Consider the following 16,473-nt stretch of genomic DNA (forward strand, 5'->3'; position numbering starts at 1 on the left):
GGGCTCAAGGAAATGTTGACTAGACAGAAAGTTCTGCTCTCTACTAAGGCCCAAAGCCTCAAACATTAATGGAAAACTGAAAGAGATCATGATCAAACAGCCAAGGTAAAAGGCAGCATCTAGAAAAACAAAAGTAAAAGTAAATACCTATTCCGGCCACCAATGAAGTGGCCCATGAGCTTACGCATGGCCTAAAGGAGTGGCTGGACAGGTGGTTATAAATGGACAGCTTTTCCAAAGATATACAACAATATTTTGTGGTAATGTGGAATTTTTCATAGTTGCTCAGCTGATACTTATTTGCCTTTTCTATATGCCTCCAGATTCTATTCATCTTCAAAACACAGACAGACAATGTAAAGTCTTTAAATCTCTGGATGTGACTATTTGAAATGAAATCTTTTTATCCTTCTCTTCCCTGGCATCCTAGAACACATTTTCATCATACTCTCATAAAAGGAAAGACTACTCAAAGATGGAAAATAAGGGTAGTAAAGTCAAAAGGATATTATACCAAAGTTCTTGGTAAGGAAATATTTATATCCACAGTATATGCCACACCCTTTCTGGGAAGATATTACTGGACTAGAAACTGGGTTAGTGTATCCCAAAATATACTTCACAAAAAGCATAGTTATCCTTCCCAAATGGGCCCTATAATTAAGTAAAGCCTTTTCAAGTAGATTGTTCTATATCACAACTTGACATATGTTGCTTTAATCTCTCTGCTTCAGCAAATGAAGCCATACTGGACTGCAAAAGCTCTCAACAAACCACATTTAAACCACACTGTGGTGTTACTAACAAATGGGTGCAAATACAGTCCTGTGTACCAAAATACCCAGCTCAGTCTTCTGTAATGAGATCTCTGTCCTCCCTAAACACATTTTTATCACAGTAGAATCACTACTTTTGATTCAAAGGAAGAACCAGCCCAAACCAAAATGCCATTTCATCTCTAAGGTCATTTGAAGACACAACAAATAGCTATGGAAACTAGGGCTGAAATGACATCTTTCATGTTGCTACTAGGACCATGGTGAGTGAGTCTTGCTTCCATCTTTTGTAACCCATCTTTCACTACCAATTGCTAGAGACCCACCTGTCTGAATGAACTGATTTACAGCAATATTTGCTTTGAGTTGGGTTAATAAAAAAGGTAATTTCTTATGAGCCTTTTAGCTCTCTGAATTCTTAACAAACTTTGTGTGTGTGTGTGTGTGTGTGTGTGTGTGTGTGTGTGTGTGTGTGTGTGTGTGTATGTGTGTACATGCTCTGGCCCTGGGGCTTGAACTTTGGGTCTGGGTGCTGTCCCTGAGCTTTTGTGCGCAAGACTAGTACTCTACCACTTGAGCTACAGCTCCACTTTCAAATTTTGTGGTAGTTTAGTAGAGATCAGAGTCTCACAACTTTATTGCCTGGGCTGGCTTTGAACTGAGATCCTCTGATCTCAGCTTCCTGAATAGTTAGACGTGAATCACTGGTGCCCAACTGAACAAACTTTTTTTACACTCTTACATTCATATAATTCAAGGCTGAAATATTAAAAAAATGTAAATCCTCAAAATGGTGATTACTTTAGGCATTAAATTTTTTTTATCATTATTGCTAACATCAGTTTCTTAGCCTCAGCACTATTGATATTTTGGGCTGGATCATTGTGTGTGTGTGTGTGTGTGTGGACATGTTGCTGTCTTATACATCTTGGAATACTTAAGCAACATTCCTGGTGTCTATCCTTATATATACCAGTAGTATACACTTTCTTTCTCAGTTGTAACAACCAAAACTGGCTCCGAAATGACGAAATGTCCTTTGGAGGGCAAAACTGTCCCATGTTGAGAACCACTGCTCTCTTTTTTAATTATTTGTCTCCTGCCCCCTGATATGGCCAGGAAAAACGAAGTCTAAAATTTTCAAGGCATTCACAAGTTATTGATTTTAAGAATTTCAAACTTCCTGACATGTGAGGCATCCTGACACATTTCTACCTCAAAATATTAATAAATAGCACTACTGCTGTCTCCCACTCATTTCATTTAGTACATCAAAGAGGATAGGTTTGCTCCCCCAAATTTCTGGACCACTATCCTCCTGAATGGAAATTTTAGAGCTCCATTCTTAGAAGACTGCTTAACAGAAATCCTTCACAACCCATCACTAGCCCTCAGCACTGATAGTGCTGAATGAGGTTCGAATTTGAGTGTTTACTAACGTCATCTACTGAGGCAATGTGTCTGGGTCAGACCTTTCAGACACAGTTCTCTCTACTTGGCATGTGCAAAGGAGAGGCATGGTAAAGCAGATGTCTCCTCCAAGAGGTTCATAGGGTGAGAAAAGATATGAACATCACATTGGAGGACCAAAAGTACAAGAATGAATGGTGGGAAGTTCAGCTGGTGACTGGTATGTGAAAAAAGGGTGGGCTTAGAGACTAATAGCAGTAGGTGATTTTAAAAAATCCCTAAATATTTATTATGTTCCTTAGATCATTGTTTTTCTTTCTTCCCAATCTCCTTCTCTTTTCTATCCTTCTTTTTCTGTTTAACAAGTTGAGGTAACTGGCTTCTTTAGTTGTTACCAGTTGTTTTGTCTAGCAGTTTATTTTTTTCCATTTTAAAAATTAAGGTTAAGTTTCATGTGGTGATACATGCGTATAATACCAGCTCTAAGGAGGATGATGTAGTAAGACTGTATGTTCAAGGCCAATCTGGGCTATACAGTGAGATTTTGCCTCAGAAACGAAGACAAAGAAATTAAGGTGTAATTTACATACAACAAACTTATGCTTTCTAGCATACAGCACTGTGATTTTTCATGAAAACACAGCTTCATCAACACAATCATAATTAAGAAATGGAATAATGTTAATGATGTGTTTCTAAAATAATCTGTTTAGTTATTTTAAGATAAAATATTTGCACATCTATATGGCATACAGTATAATAATGTCACACATGTGGACAATGTAGTAATCAAATCTGGGTGAAAGCCTGTGTATCTCCTCAAAAATCACTTTATATAGTGTGAACTTTTGTGCTCTTTGCTAATAGTTGGATGATTTTCCATTCTTCAAGCAGCTAATTTCCTACTTCTTTCATTTTAATGTATAGGCCATCAAAGTTCCCTGCTTTGGAGACTATTTTTTGGTCTGTATGTTTGTTATTTGTATTACATAGCTGGCTTAGTACATACACTAAATTGACAGAAGTATTTTTGTGTGTTTGTGTGGTGGTGGGCCTGATGGGGGGAGGGGAGATGGGGGTGGTGGTGGGTTTGAACTCAGAGCCCAGCACTTGCTAGGCTTGCTTGCTTTGCTAGGTCTCTACCATTAAACCCATACCTTCAAGCTCAACTTTTTGGAGATGGAGTCTCATGGACTTTTCAGCCTATGCTACCTTAAGATCTCTATCTTTGGGTCTTAGTCTCCTGAGTAGCTAGGATTACAGGTATGAGTAACTAGGGCCTGGCCAAGATATTATTTACCTTTCATCCTCTTTCCTAAATCCAATCTTATATGTTAGAAAACACCACTCTAATAACCAGAAGAAAAAGGTTAGTTTTTAAAAGCTGGTGCCTGTGGCTAGCTACTCAGGAGATTGGGATCTAAGGATCTGAGGATTGTGGTTTCTTGCCAGGAAAGGCAGAAAAGTCCATGAGATTCTTTTCTCTAATTATCACCCCCTGCCATCAAACAAACAAACAAACAGAAGAGAGCTTTGGCTCAAGTGGGAAAGCCCAGGCCCTGAGTTTAAGCCTTAAGACTGGCAAAAAAAGGAAAAAAAATCCACTTGTCAGAAAGCTCCAATTCATTATGACATTCAATTACAAAACTCCATTCCATTTAAGATTTTTACAGATGTAAAAGATGTGCAGACCAAGGCAATGGCTTGCCTTCAATAATAACACTCTATTTTTTTTAAAAGTAATATAAATAAATGTACCAATACATAAGTAACATTTTATTTTTTAAAAAGTAATAGAAATAAAAAAAAGTAATAGAAATAAATGCACCAATACATACCAAAATTTCCACCAACTATCACAAACTTTATATACACCACATGTCTTCTAATACAGCAGCAGGACTGGTCCTAAAAAATATCACAAAAGACAAAACCAATCATCCAACAGACATAATCTAATCACCTTGTGCTTCTCTGGAAATAGTGATCTCTCTTTCTCTGTTTTGGATATCCATCAATATACAGAATTCCAATTATCAAGTTCTGCCCCTTTGCTTTTCACAGGAAAATGAAAACAATTTACAAATTACCTCACTACAAGCAAATAAAGAAAGAAAAAATGGGGGCTGGGAAGGTGGCTCAGTGGAAGAGTGCTTGCCTTGCATGCATGAGGCCTTAGGTTCCTCGGCACAACATAAGCAGAAAAAGCCAGAAGTGGCACTGTGGCTCAAGTGGTAGAGCTCTAGACTTGAACTAAAGAACTGAGGGACAGCACCCAGCCCAGAGTTCAGGACCCATGACCGACAAAAAAAGAAAGAAAGAAAGAAAAACTGGACAGTAAGACAAATACAAACCATGCTTATACGTGGTTTGAATTTTGATCCTTTAAAATTATCAAGGAAAAGTATCTAAAATTGAACTCATAACATTTTTCCTAAAGCTATGCTTCTTTCTTTTACCCTCCTTTCTCCTCAGTTCTCTGTAAGACCCTGAGCAAGTTTGCAAACTTTTCTAGACTTCATTTTACTGTTTGTGGCATAGTGACTATGGCACTAACCTCATGGGGTTGCTATGAGGATTAAATAATATCAACTGAATGGTATACAAATGATACAGGAAAGTCTTAGCAGCACCTGGGATATTGTAAGCCCTCAATAAACAAACTTCTATCATCATTGTCCTCATTCCCCAGGCTTGAGGCCTCCTCAAATAGCCTTCTGCTGCACACCAGGACCTAAATCCTAGCACTGTTGTGCTAGGATTCATTGCTCCTCTGCCTTCTCATCCTGACACTCTATGGTCTGGGTCAGGCCTTGCAGAAACCAAGCCCTTGGCCTCTAGTTTCTACCATTCCCACCAAATTTTTGGGCTCTGCAAAGCATCCTTTCCAAGCACAACTTGTCCAGTCCTTCCTTGGCAAACATGCCTTCCACTACTTCCCCTTACCTACACAATATGTGTGAAATCATGTCTGCCTGGGACTCGAGCTCACCCAGCTTTATTTCTACATGTTCTCACCAGATTTGGAAAATCTAGTCACCTGTCTTGCTGCTGGGTCTCTAGAAGGTCTGTCTCCTCCCTGGGATCCTTCTGTCCTCTCTCTGTCAGTAGGAGACCCAATCACTTTCATCACTTATACTGTGACAATCTATAGACGTATTTCTTAGAATGTTTTTAAAAGCCTAAAATTAATAGACAAAAAGCACAGGATTCAAAAGAAGAAAAGTATAATGATACATCCTTTACAAAACTGGAAGGGGCTTCTTTCAAAAGCTAGATAGTTTATAGCAAAACTCTAATAATGATCATAATGTTTCTACCTTGATTTTTCCAAACTTGGTATTATTTTAATTCTTCTTTCTCTTAAAAATATTTTGGGGCTGGGAAGGTGGCTCAGTGGTAGAGTGCTTGCCTTGCATGCACGGGGCCCTGGGTTCGATTCCTCAGCACCACATAAGCGGAAAAGGCCACAAGTGGTGCTGCGGCTTAAGTGGTAGAGCACTAGCCTCGAGCTGAAGAGCTGAGGGACAGTGCCCAGGCCCAGAGTTCAGGCCCCTTGACTGGCAAAAATAAAATAAATAAATGAATAAATTATATTTTATTTAAGTACTTCCTGTTTTATGGGAAATGCTCATTTTCTCATTCTTCTCATGCGTACCAGCATGCACAGTAAGAAGGCATTCATGAGGGCTGCTTGACTCAATCAATGAATTAGAGTATAATATTGCTTTTCCACATGAGTTTTGCTAATATTAATATCTCTTTGGCAGCCTATGAGGTCCTCATTATGTAGCTGTGCACCTAAATGTCCTATACTCAAATTACAAAAGACTGAAGCTCAGTCAACAAAATGCTCTCTTCTTTTCTTCAGAGATGGAATGCTTAGTCTGTGTTGCTGACTTATAGGACTCTAGGAACATATCAGACATTCAATTATTCCATTATCACATAGCTCATGGACTACCTGAATGAGACACACATAATCCTGCCTTCCTGCAGCATCACATCTAGCAGTTTTCCCAAGCTAGTCCAGGGGAGCTGAGAATTTCTCATCTTGCAGGGCCTTTGAACAGATAAATTTTTATTTATTTTTTATTGTGAAAATACTGTACAGAGGGGTTACAATTACATGGGCAAGATAATGAGTACATTTCTTATCAAGCATTTAGCCTCCTCCTTTGTTTCCCCTTCCCATTCCATCCTCCCCCCCCCCCCCCCGCCAACCCTGCTCCCTCACCCACCAAAGTTGTAAAGTTCGTTTTGGTCAGATAAATTTTTCTAAATGGACAAGGCTAGTTAAGAACTTTCTGGCATTCACCAGTGACCAAACTATAAGCCAGTTTCTCATCAGTCATACCAAAGTGAGCCTATGGTTTGGTAACTAGCAGATCAAATAGACACAACAGTAGAATTCCATCTTCTCTTCAAGCACTTTCCTGAAAGATGTCTTTGCATATGAAGTCACAGATGGCAAGTACCAGAGTGACTGTCTCAGGAAGGCCTATTCTACGGTTGGCTAGGGTTCACTCTGGGGCCACCGAGTCTGCTCCACAACAGACTCTGGACTGTCAGTCTATCCTTTTTCCTAAATAGCTGCAGCACAGGATTCTTGTGCACCTTCTTTCAAAAATAATAAAAACAAAATAGTTTATACTTCTCAAATGAAGAATAATGATTTTTCTCCACTGAGAACCACTTATCAGGGCATGGTGACCATTTGCTTTGGCAAAAATTTATCACTGGCTGCCCTTTCCATGCCTGACATCATGTCAAGTGACTCTTAGAACAAGTGGGAGTGTTCGCTTCTTCCCCAATGCCTACTAAGACTGATGTGCTCTCCACTTAAAGAACAAAGGCTGAACTTGGAGTGATATTATTATATTTAAGAACATTTAGAGCCATTTCATTTAAATTGGTCTTTGTGAGACATACTAGAAATATGGTATTAATCACCAATAAAAATAAAAATAACAGTGATTACAGGGAAGGTGGCATGACTAGTTTATCTTCTGTTTCTAGAATTATAATGCATACCCTGTCATAAATGAGTAATAACATTTTTATGGGTATTCCCACACAAGAATGTGTAACCCTGTGTACTTTGTGCTTCTAATACATACCACAGATTTGTGTGCTTCCTAGATTCAAGGCAATCTTCTAACTACATACTTGGAATAAGGATACCTGAGACAGTTTTCATTTCCATAAGATCATACCCACTTCCTTCTTTCTAAAAGAGTCCCCATGTTTCTCTAGCCACTGTGCTGGAGATTCTTAGAAATGTTGGATATGAAATTCCATCTGAACCTATTTTTATAAGATTCACCTGGTAATCTGTGTATACATTAAAACTGGAGAGCCTCTAATCAAGAGAAACCAGCCATTGGTTCAAGATGTGTGGCTCAATTTTAAGCCAATGAAATGTGAAGAATGTTTTGCTGGGAGCTTCTCTGCATTCTTCTGGGAGAACTCCTTCCTTCTGAATGTTGTGTGGGTGTAATGCTTGGAACTTCTGTAGCTGTATTGCTGTAGCCAGAGATAGTTCAAGTTATTACATAAGTTAAACCTGAAGTTTGTGGCACCCCTGAGTTTCCAATAAGTTTCTTATTGTTTATGTAGGCCTTCTTCAGTTGGATTTTCAACTATCTGCAGTTGGAAATTTTTCTGAGGAACTAATTCCTAAACAAAACATTGTAGAAAGAGCACAATGCTAAGGCACTGGGCATGTCCACATGTTGAAGAGTCCAGACAGGGAAGTTATAGAGAGAGCAGACCAAGTTTAAATACTCATTTTGCTCAGGGAATTGATACCTTTGTAGTATTTTCAAGTCCTCATAACCATCATTCATTTGTGCATTTTAAAACTTTTTAAAATCAGCTGGACTCAATGAACTAAAGGAAATGCTGAATACTTTCCAAATTATTTTAACCAGGTGGTCAACAGTTGGCCTTCCCCAGGAGTCATACAGATGTCACTTCCTGCAAAGACAATGGGAGACTAATTGCTCAGCCTCACCCTCTAATAGGGAAGACAACCTGCGATATGTAATTACTGAAGGATAAATAAGGAAGAGCTTGGGGCTCTCAGAATTTGTTTTGGGATCTGCTCCAATTACTTGGGGAAACAGAAAAAAAGCACCAGCTGGTTTGGAAAAGATTTGAGAAGTAACAGCTTAGGCAGCCACCTCTACCATTTTTTTTACACTTCATTGGTACTTAGCAAAGAGCTTTCTGAGGAAACCAAATAGACTGGCTATTATATATTTTTTAAAAAATACATAAAGCCATATGTGGCTTTGGTATAACTGCTTTGCATAGAGGAGTGATACAGGTGAGGAGAACTGGATATCTAAATTAGCATTACCTCTGGTGGGTCCTAGCTTCTTAGCCACATGAGAGTATTCTGGGTTTGGCTAAGGTTGTGTTTGTGGTATTAACTTGATAGAACCTATTTCCTATTAAGGAATGGTACAAATACAGAATGTTCCCCTAGGTCCTATATCCTTGGAACTCTTTTTTTCAAATCCCTTTTTTGCTTTCTCTTTCCTGACACTTCACACACTTCTAATATGCCCAACCACTTTTCTACGCAATGAGTTCAATCTGCATCTCTAGATCTATCTGTCATTTCCTAGGGCATTTGCTACCCTGAAACAGAAAATGCCTTCAGGGAAGGGACTTTGTCTTGGTCATGGTTATGTTCCCAGTGATTGTACAGTGCTTGGCACAGAGTTCATGCTGTCTTTTTGAACAAATAACCGAAAGCCCTCATCAGACTGAGTATGCCTTACAAGGGTTTCTTGCTGTCACTCCTAATTGACCTCTCTTACTTCGACTTTCCTTTTTACTCATTGATATACATGAATTTCTGGGCTTAGGTCCCTCCTAGAATATCTCAGATAAGAAAGACTTAGTGTGCCAGCCTCATGTTTTCTAAGTGAAAAACTGAGTCCACTGAAGCTGTGATCTGCCCAAGATCTTACAATAGTGGGTAGTAGAGGTAGGATTTTAGCCAAGACTGCTGACCAAATGCTTGGGCCATCAATTTATGACTAGTACAAAAAACCTTCCATGTCTCTCAGGAGAACTTAGTACAAGGCCTGGTGATAGCAAGCACTCAAAAATATTTGTTGATTGGTTGAATAAATTAATATGTCTCAAGCATATACCAATAGGCTTTGGTTTTCCTTAAAGTGGAACACTTTTCAAAAGACAGATACAAAATGGAGTTGAGAGAAGCTGCTATCATTTCTGGAGTAAGAGTAAAATCTGGAATGCTAGACATTTCTCCACGTAGCATCTCTGAGCTGCTTCCAGGAACCATGGGATGGGATGCTGGTAAACTTGTGAAGTACAAGGTCAACCCAAGCCCTTCAGCTTGGCTCCCAAACCACCTACCATCATTCCAAATTCACCTTTCAGTCTTAGGTTTCATTTCTCCTTCCTCCCTCAGGCCCAGCCTTACCACAGCCATTCCCAGAACTGCTTCCTCTTCCAGGCCTTCACCATTTTTTCCCTCTTATGTGCCCTTACCTTCATTTGAAAGAACAGAAAGCTAATCTGTCCCTCCAGGTAACTCTAATGACAGTGTCTTTCTAAAGTTCCTGTCCAATTTCCTCCCCTAGAATCAATCTTTCTACCACAGACCTTACATTACTATCTGCTCCCAGGGAAATAGCCAGCTTTTGAGTGCAAGGACCTTGTCTAACTTTTTTTTTTCTAACATTTTAAACTGCAGCACCTGACTTTAGCACAATACCTTGAACAAAGAGACTTACGCTGCATCAAAGTATTTATTAATTTCTCTTAGTTCATCTTTGTAAGCAGATTACATAAGTTTCATAAATAAGATTTTAAGTCTCCCACTTTGTAGGGTGCTGATATAGCCAGGGTTCTCATATACATATGCTAAGAAACAGTGTAAATTTTTTTGTTGAATCTTATTTTGAAAAGGTGTGTGTGTGTGTGTGTGTGTGTGTGTGTGTGTGTGTGTGTGTGTGTGTGTGTGTGTGTGTGTGTGTGTGTGTGTGTGTGTGTGTGTGTGTGTGTGTGTGTGTGTAGAGGAGAAATGAGTAAGGGGCCAGCGAGTTCTCTTCTCCTTCACAGCTTTCTTTTGGTTTGGGCTACCTGTGTAGTGTGTGGTACGTGTTAGAAGCTTGTACACACAAATAACAAGGCATTAAAAATATGGCCCTTCCATGCTACAATAGTTTCTGCAAACATAAAGTCAATTGTCTAAAAAATTAGAGTTCCCAATGGTAGCAAAAGACATTAAAAAAAAGCAAGCATACAAAGCCCAATCACCAAGGATGGATGATGGGGATGAGAAAATACAGTGTTCCTTAGGAAACACAGCCTACTTGGAGCAACAGAGGACTTCCCTCCTCATTGTGGGAATAGTGGGGAGCTTTGAAAAGACTAGACTATTGAACCCTTATCTGTCAATTCTGGCTTCACTCCAAGTAGCTCTACAGACTCAAGCAAGGTGGTGGTGTTTTTATTATTTACTGGAATGGGAGTAAATATGAGGGATTGGGGGAGAAGGTTGAAGAAGAGGAAGAAGTAAGTAGAGAAGATAACTGGAGAGACTCAGTCCACAGAAGGTCAAACTACAAAAGTCTGCTGCTTTTTTCATTGCGATGGGCAGCACAAGAGGGACAAGAGGTTCACTGTGAGCAAGGCACCACAAAATCAGCAAAGAGCTCTTCCTTTACTAGTAAGGGCCTGGGTGCAGGGCTCCTAGGATCCTTGGCTCTGATACTAGACTAGAAAGACACAGATTCAGGACTCAAAGGGTTATGCCCCTGCAGGGCTACAGGGGTCAGAGGGGGACTGCTTCACCACCACAACCTCCAGCACCTCTCAAGCAACAGTAATACTGATATCATTTTGTATTATTACTATAGTTAAACTCCTAGGTCAAGGGTGCCTAATTCATTTTGGGAAGAAATAAATGAAACAAAGGGCTCTGGAATATAATCAGTTAACTGTCTGGGGAGGGGGGAGGTTAGTTTCTGTAAGACTATTAGAATGAAGTATACATGTTTAGTAATCACAGCTTTCTAGCAATGAATTCCTATCAATTTATCAACATCACTTATGTAACATGTAAAAAAAAGAAAATAAAGCAGGAGCTCTTGTTTCTGTAGTGTATTTCTGATTTGCCCTCTAAAATTATGCTGTTTCTAGGTCAAAAGCTATGTACACATGACAATATAAGATGCTAAGCAAAATGAACCTCAAGATAGGGACACAAGAGGTTTTAACTTTCTTGATGTTGTTTTTGATGTACATATTATGTATTATGTGATTTTTTTGTTTCTCTTGTATGTTCTCCTCCCATGGTATAACCCCTGTTTTTAGTGTATTTGATTCTGGTGCCCTGTATCTTGTATACACATTTTTATAATTTGGGGAGGGGAAGGGAAATAACAAAATGCTGAAATAAGGACACAGGTTGATCCACTGTAACAATGAGATGTACAAGACACTATGTGGAAAATGAACTTTACAACTTTGGTGGGGGAGGGAGGAGTTGGGGGAGAGAGGAGGGAAGGGATGGTAGAGAAAAAACAAAGGAGGGGTAACAGTACTGGATAGGAAATGTACTCATTACCTTACTCATGTAACTGTAACTCCTCTGTACAGCATCTTTACAATAAAAATATCTTAAAAATTATGCTATTTCTAAAGACTAACAATCTTGTCTGGACACAGCACTTTGCTATAATTCAAATGCAAATACTGGACATGTTCCCTTGTTCCATCAAGCCAGACACCATTTTTTTGGGGGGGGGTCCGGTTGTGGGGCCTGAACTCTGGGCCTAGGTGCTGTCCCTCAGCTCAAGGCTAGCACTCTACCACTTGAGCCACAGCGCCACTTCCGGCTTTTTTCTTTTTGCTTATGTGGTGCTGAGGAATTGAACCCAGGGCCTCATGCACGCAAGGCAAGCGCTCTACCACTGAGCTACCTTCCCAGCTCCGCCAGACACCATTTTTAAGATCCTCCAAGTTGACATTCTGGAGTGGCTCCTGGGAAGTCTGGGGAAATGCACATAGTGCCACAATACTGTGCAGATCAAGGTTGATAACATTTGGAGCCTTGGACTAGAAAGCTGGCTACCAGGATCCCAGAATCTTGGAGTGAGTTGGAATGTTAGAGAAAATCTAAGTTTTTTTTGTTTTTGTTTTGTTTTTGTAAGTCGTGGGGCTTGAACTCTGGGGCCTGGGCACTTCAGCTCAAGGTGAGCGCTCTACTACTTGAGCTACAGCACCACTTCTGGTTTTCTAGTGGTTTATTGGAGAAAGGTCTTTCCTGCCCAGGCTGGCTTTGAACCCTGATCCTCAGATCTCAGCCTCCTGAGTAGCTAGGATTACAGGCGTGAGCTACCAGTGCCCAGCTGAGAAAATCTAAGTTTTAAAGCTAGGTTTTTTAGTACCAGAAGTTGGTATGCCACACCCACATATACAAACATGTACTTCCAAGGCTCATATTAAACTGCTGCATGCTAGATAAAACTGGAACATAACCATTCTCATTCTAGGGAAGATAAGCTTCCATTCTCCTGGGTATCTTCCTGGCCAAGATGGCACTTTGGGGTAATCCAAGGTTTCAAGGGCATTGAAAATTCCAGAACTAGTCTTTCCCCTACACACTTGATCCAATATCCAAATCTTGTCCCAGTATCTCTTCCATCCCATGACTTGGTTCTCAGTGGTGAAGCATTGGTGACCCAATGTCTCTCTATTTTTCCCTTACCAAAAATGTTTTTGGTAGAGGAAAGATTCTTTAATATACATTAAGACCTCATGTTTCAAACAATGTACCTTTCAGGGGAAAAAAACCCCACATTTTTTTGGAGTAATCACTCATTTATTTGTCCAGCTTTGATTTGAAGTCATTAAGATTTTGATGTAAGTCTCAGCCCTGATAAGCTTGGTAAACTTTAAGAAACTCTCTTAATATTGTCACATAATGAGTCTAATGAGCGTTTTTCTTCTCCTTTTAGTTTATTTCATCAAAACATTCTCAACCAAAAGAATTTCAATTACCTAAGAATAAGTCCAATGAAAGGTGTGTAAGCTTCTTAGACTGAAAACTGCAAAAGATGATAGTGAGAGGTTCAAGAAGGCTAAATATTAGAAGTTAATACCCTCTAGACAGACTAGAAGTCTGAATTTTTTAAGATGTCAATTTTTCCCAAATGCAACTTAAAAATTAAACACTAGTATTTTTCTCTGGTGGGAATTAACAAGCAGATTCTAGAATAGGAATGCAGAAGGTCAAAGGCCAACAATAATTCTGAACAAGAAAAACAAGGCTGAAAGACTTTATTAGACAGCAATGTTCATTAAAGAATAATAGTAATTAAGAGCAATATTTATGCAAGGACATACACCTACAATAAAAAGTCCCAAATCAGAGCTATTCAGTTACCTAATTCATGTGAAGATAACTGGCACTAAAATTCCACAAACAGCTCTGGGTTCACTGTTCAAGTTCTAACCCCCATGTATCTCAGAATGTACATTTCAAAATGGGGCTGCAGTTCTAACCCCCATGTATCTCAGAAAGTAGATTTCAAAATGGGGCTGCAGCCATACAATTATGATGGGGTTATATGGGATCAGGATGGACATTGAATCCCTATAGCAAGAAGGAACTTTTAAAAATTATTTATTTAGGCAAATAATGGGGTTTGAAGTCAGGATCTCACACTTGATAGAAGGCACTACCTTTTAAACCACACCTCAGCCTTACTCCTCTCTTCCCAGCTGAAATCTTTCTATTAATACTTTCGATTATAGTTGGAATGACAAGTGGGTACCACCACACCCAGCTTTCTCTACTGAGATGAAGTCTTCTAATGTTTTATCTGGGCTAGCCTTGAACTAGAGACTGAATTTAGTCTCCCTGAGTAGCTAAGATTACAGGACACAGCATCCAGCTACATTTCTGTTGTTTTAAGCCACACAATACTTTGTTATTGCAATAGATAATATTTGTATTATTATTATTATTTTATCTTAATAGCTGGGTGTCTGTGGTTCATTTCTATGTTCCTAGCTACTCAGGAATCTGAGATCTGAGAATCATAGTTCAAAGATAGCATGGACAAGAAAATCCACAAGACTCTTACCTCCAATTTTCTACCAAAAAGCACTAGCCTTGAGTAAAATGTTAAGGGACAGTATCCAGGTAGTGAGTTCAAGCCCCTAATACGAGCACCAAAAACAAACAAACAAAAAAATGAGAAAATCCAACTTTTTTATATCTTCCACTGAGAATGGTTAAACTAAGAAAAATTTGAATTAAATTATCTAGTAGATAAAAGCCTATCATACAGCAAAAATATGAATAAACCACAGCTTATCACAACATATTGATATTTGTTAAAATATAAAGTTCATAAGAGATAAAACCAACCTTTGATGCAAGAAAGTATGTTACTAGTTACCACTGGTGGCAGTTAGGAGGCAGGGACAGGGAAGGAGTCTAAGCTTCATTCCATCTGGGTCCTGGTGTCAGAGGAGTGCTCACTTAGTGCAAATTCAATGCACTTAACAATTTATAGACTATTTTACACACGAATGCTACACCTCCCTTTTACAAAATGTCAGAAAGAAATCCTGGTCTTAACATAAGTAAAGCCTGAAACAAAACAGAATTCCTGTAAGCACTACAAGAGCAAAAAGAGCACTGAAATTTAATTTGAGCAGATCATTAAAATAATTGGGATCCTAAAAACTTTAAAGTGCTATTTCATTCAACTGTATTTAAAAAAAAATTATTTAAGGTAACTGTCATGCCAAAGCTGTAGCATGAAGCAAACAGTTCAACATAGAATAGTATGCTTTAATTTTGTCTTACTAATTTTTAGAGTAAAGTTCTAGATATGCATTGCCCAATCTTTTCATGTACACCAAAAATATTTTCCTGAGACCTTGGTTTATTCTCTGCAACATCCTTGATGAGAAAGCCTAGGAAAAAGGAATTTCCTTCCTTCTGGTGGCATACAGTAGCCGCATACTTCCCTTCAGGGTCACTGCTTGATAGAGATTAGCTCATTTCTGCCTTTTCAGACTTGGTTGAATAAAAAGGAAATTTCCAAGAGACAATCTGAAAACAACATCCAGGACATCATTTCTGCCTTTGATTTCTGGGTCCTTCAAGTGCCCATTCTAGTATGCATGTGCTCAGAAAGTCAGGCAGAGTCCTGGCCAACTTCAGAGCAGCAGAGAGCCTGTCCTTCCACCTCGGGAACAGCCTGATGTTGGCCTTGTGTGAGGTCTTCTGAGACTGATCAGATTCTGCAGCACTACAGACCACTTAAATAATACCTTAGTGTATAGAAACCACATGGCCAGACTGGTGTGTTCTTAGAGCCCTCTGATGGGAGAGATTTACTTGTGCAATTAGACGAGCATCCAGAGAGCAAGCCACCGCCACAGGAAATGAGGCAGGGCCATGCAAACTGCGGCCCACATAACCACAGCCTACATTCTGTCCTGCTTTGCTTTGAAACCATATGAAGACTACAGGATGTGGGGTTCTTAAGAAGACCTCATTCAGTTCACCCTCACCCTGAGAGGAAGGCCCAGGGGCCAGTCCTGGAGCTGTGCTGCTCTTCCAATCCATCACATGGAAATCTGAACCTTTCTTCAGTTGTTCTATTTCCCTAATGCTAGCTTCTTAAAGAAGACCCTCTTTCTCACATGCAAGCTCTGTTGTTCTCGTGTGGACTTTCCGAAGTTAACTTTATCTGCCAAAGAAGATACTGTAGGTCCTTTAAGAGAAGAAGTGCTATTTTCGCTTTTTTAAAATTTTTGTTTTTGTCTTTGTTTTGGTGCTAGGGATCTAGGCTTTGTGTTGAAAACCTAACATGTGTATGTTCACCTTTAAATCCATCCTTAGTGGGTCTCCTCTCCCTCCTCCATTAGAATTCTTTCAAGTAATAATATTAGCTTCTTAAATATATATATATATATATATATATTTTTTTTTTTTGTCAGTTGTAGGGGCTGAACTCTGGGCCTGGGCACTGTCCCTCAGCTCTTTAGCTCAAGGCTAGTGCCCTACCACTTAAGCCATAGCACCACTTCCGGCTTTTTTCTGCTTATGTGGTGCTGAGAAATCGAACCCAGGGCCTCATGCATGCAAGGCAAGCACTCCACCACTGAGCCACCTTCCCAGCCCCTTAAATAACATTTTAACACAAGTGTCACAGAAATTTTTCCCTTTGAAGATATAGATAAATAAGAAGATTGAAAAAATGGTATCAGTTAA

General features: G+C 39.4%; 1 protein-coding gene across 4 annotated transcripts in view; it reads right to left on the reverse strand.

Annotated features, from left to right (window-relative positions):
- Positions 1-16,473, reverse strand: part of Fyn (FYN proto-oncogene, Src family tyrosine kinase) — a 172,354-nt gene that overhangs the window by 106,138 nt on the left and 49,743 nt on the right. For 3 of the 4 annotated variants that reach the window (XM_070024763.1, XM_070024762.1, XM_070024760.1), the window contains exon 1: positions 4,025-4,094. The exons of the other annotated variant lie outside the window; for it this stretch is intronic. The gene's annotated coding sequence lies outside the window, so the exon portion shown is untranslated. Of the gene's footprint in view, positions 1-4,024; positions 4,095-16,473 lie in introns of those variants that run through there. 4 annotated transcript variants of the gene reach the window in all.

Source organism: Dipodomys merriami, unplaced genomic scaffold, assembly GCF_024711535.1.
Source record: "Dipodomys merriami isolate MVZ:Mamm:240054 unplaced genomic scaffold, mDipMer1.0.p SCAF_160, whole genome shotgun sequence".
Taxonomy (NCBI): Eukaryota; Metazoa; Chordata; class Mammalia; order Rodentia; family Heteromyidae; genus Dipodomys; species Dipodomys merriami.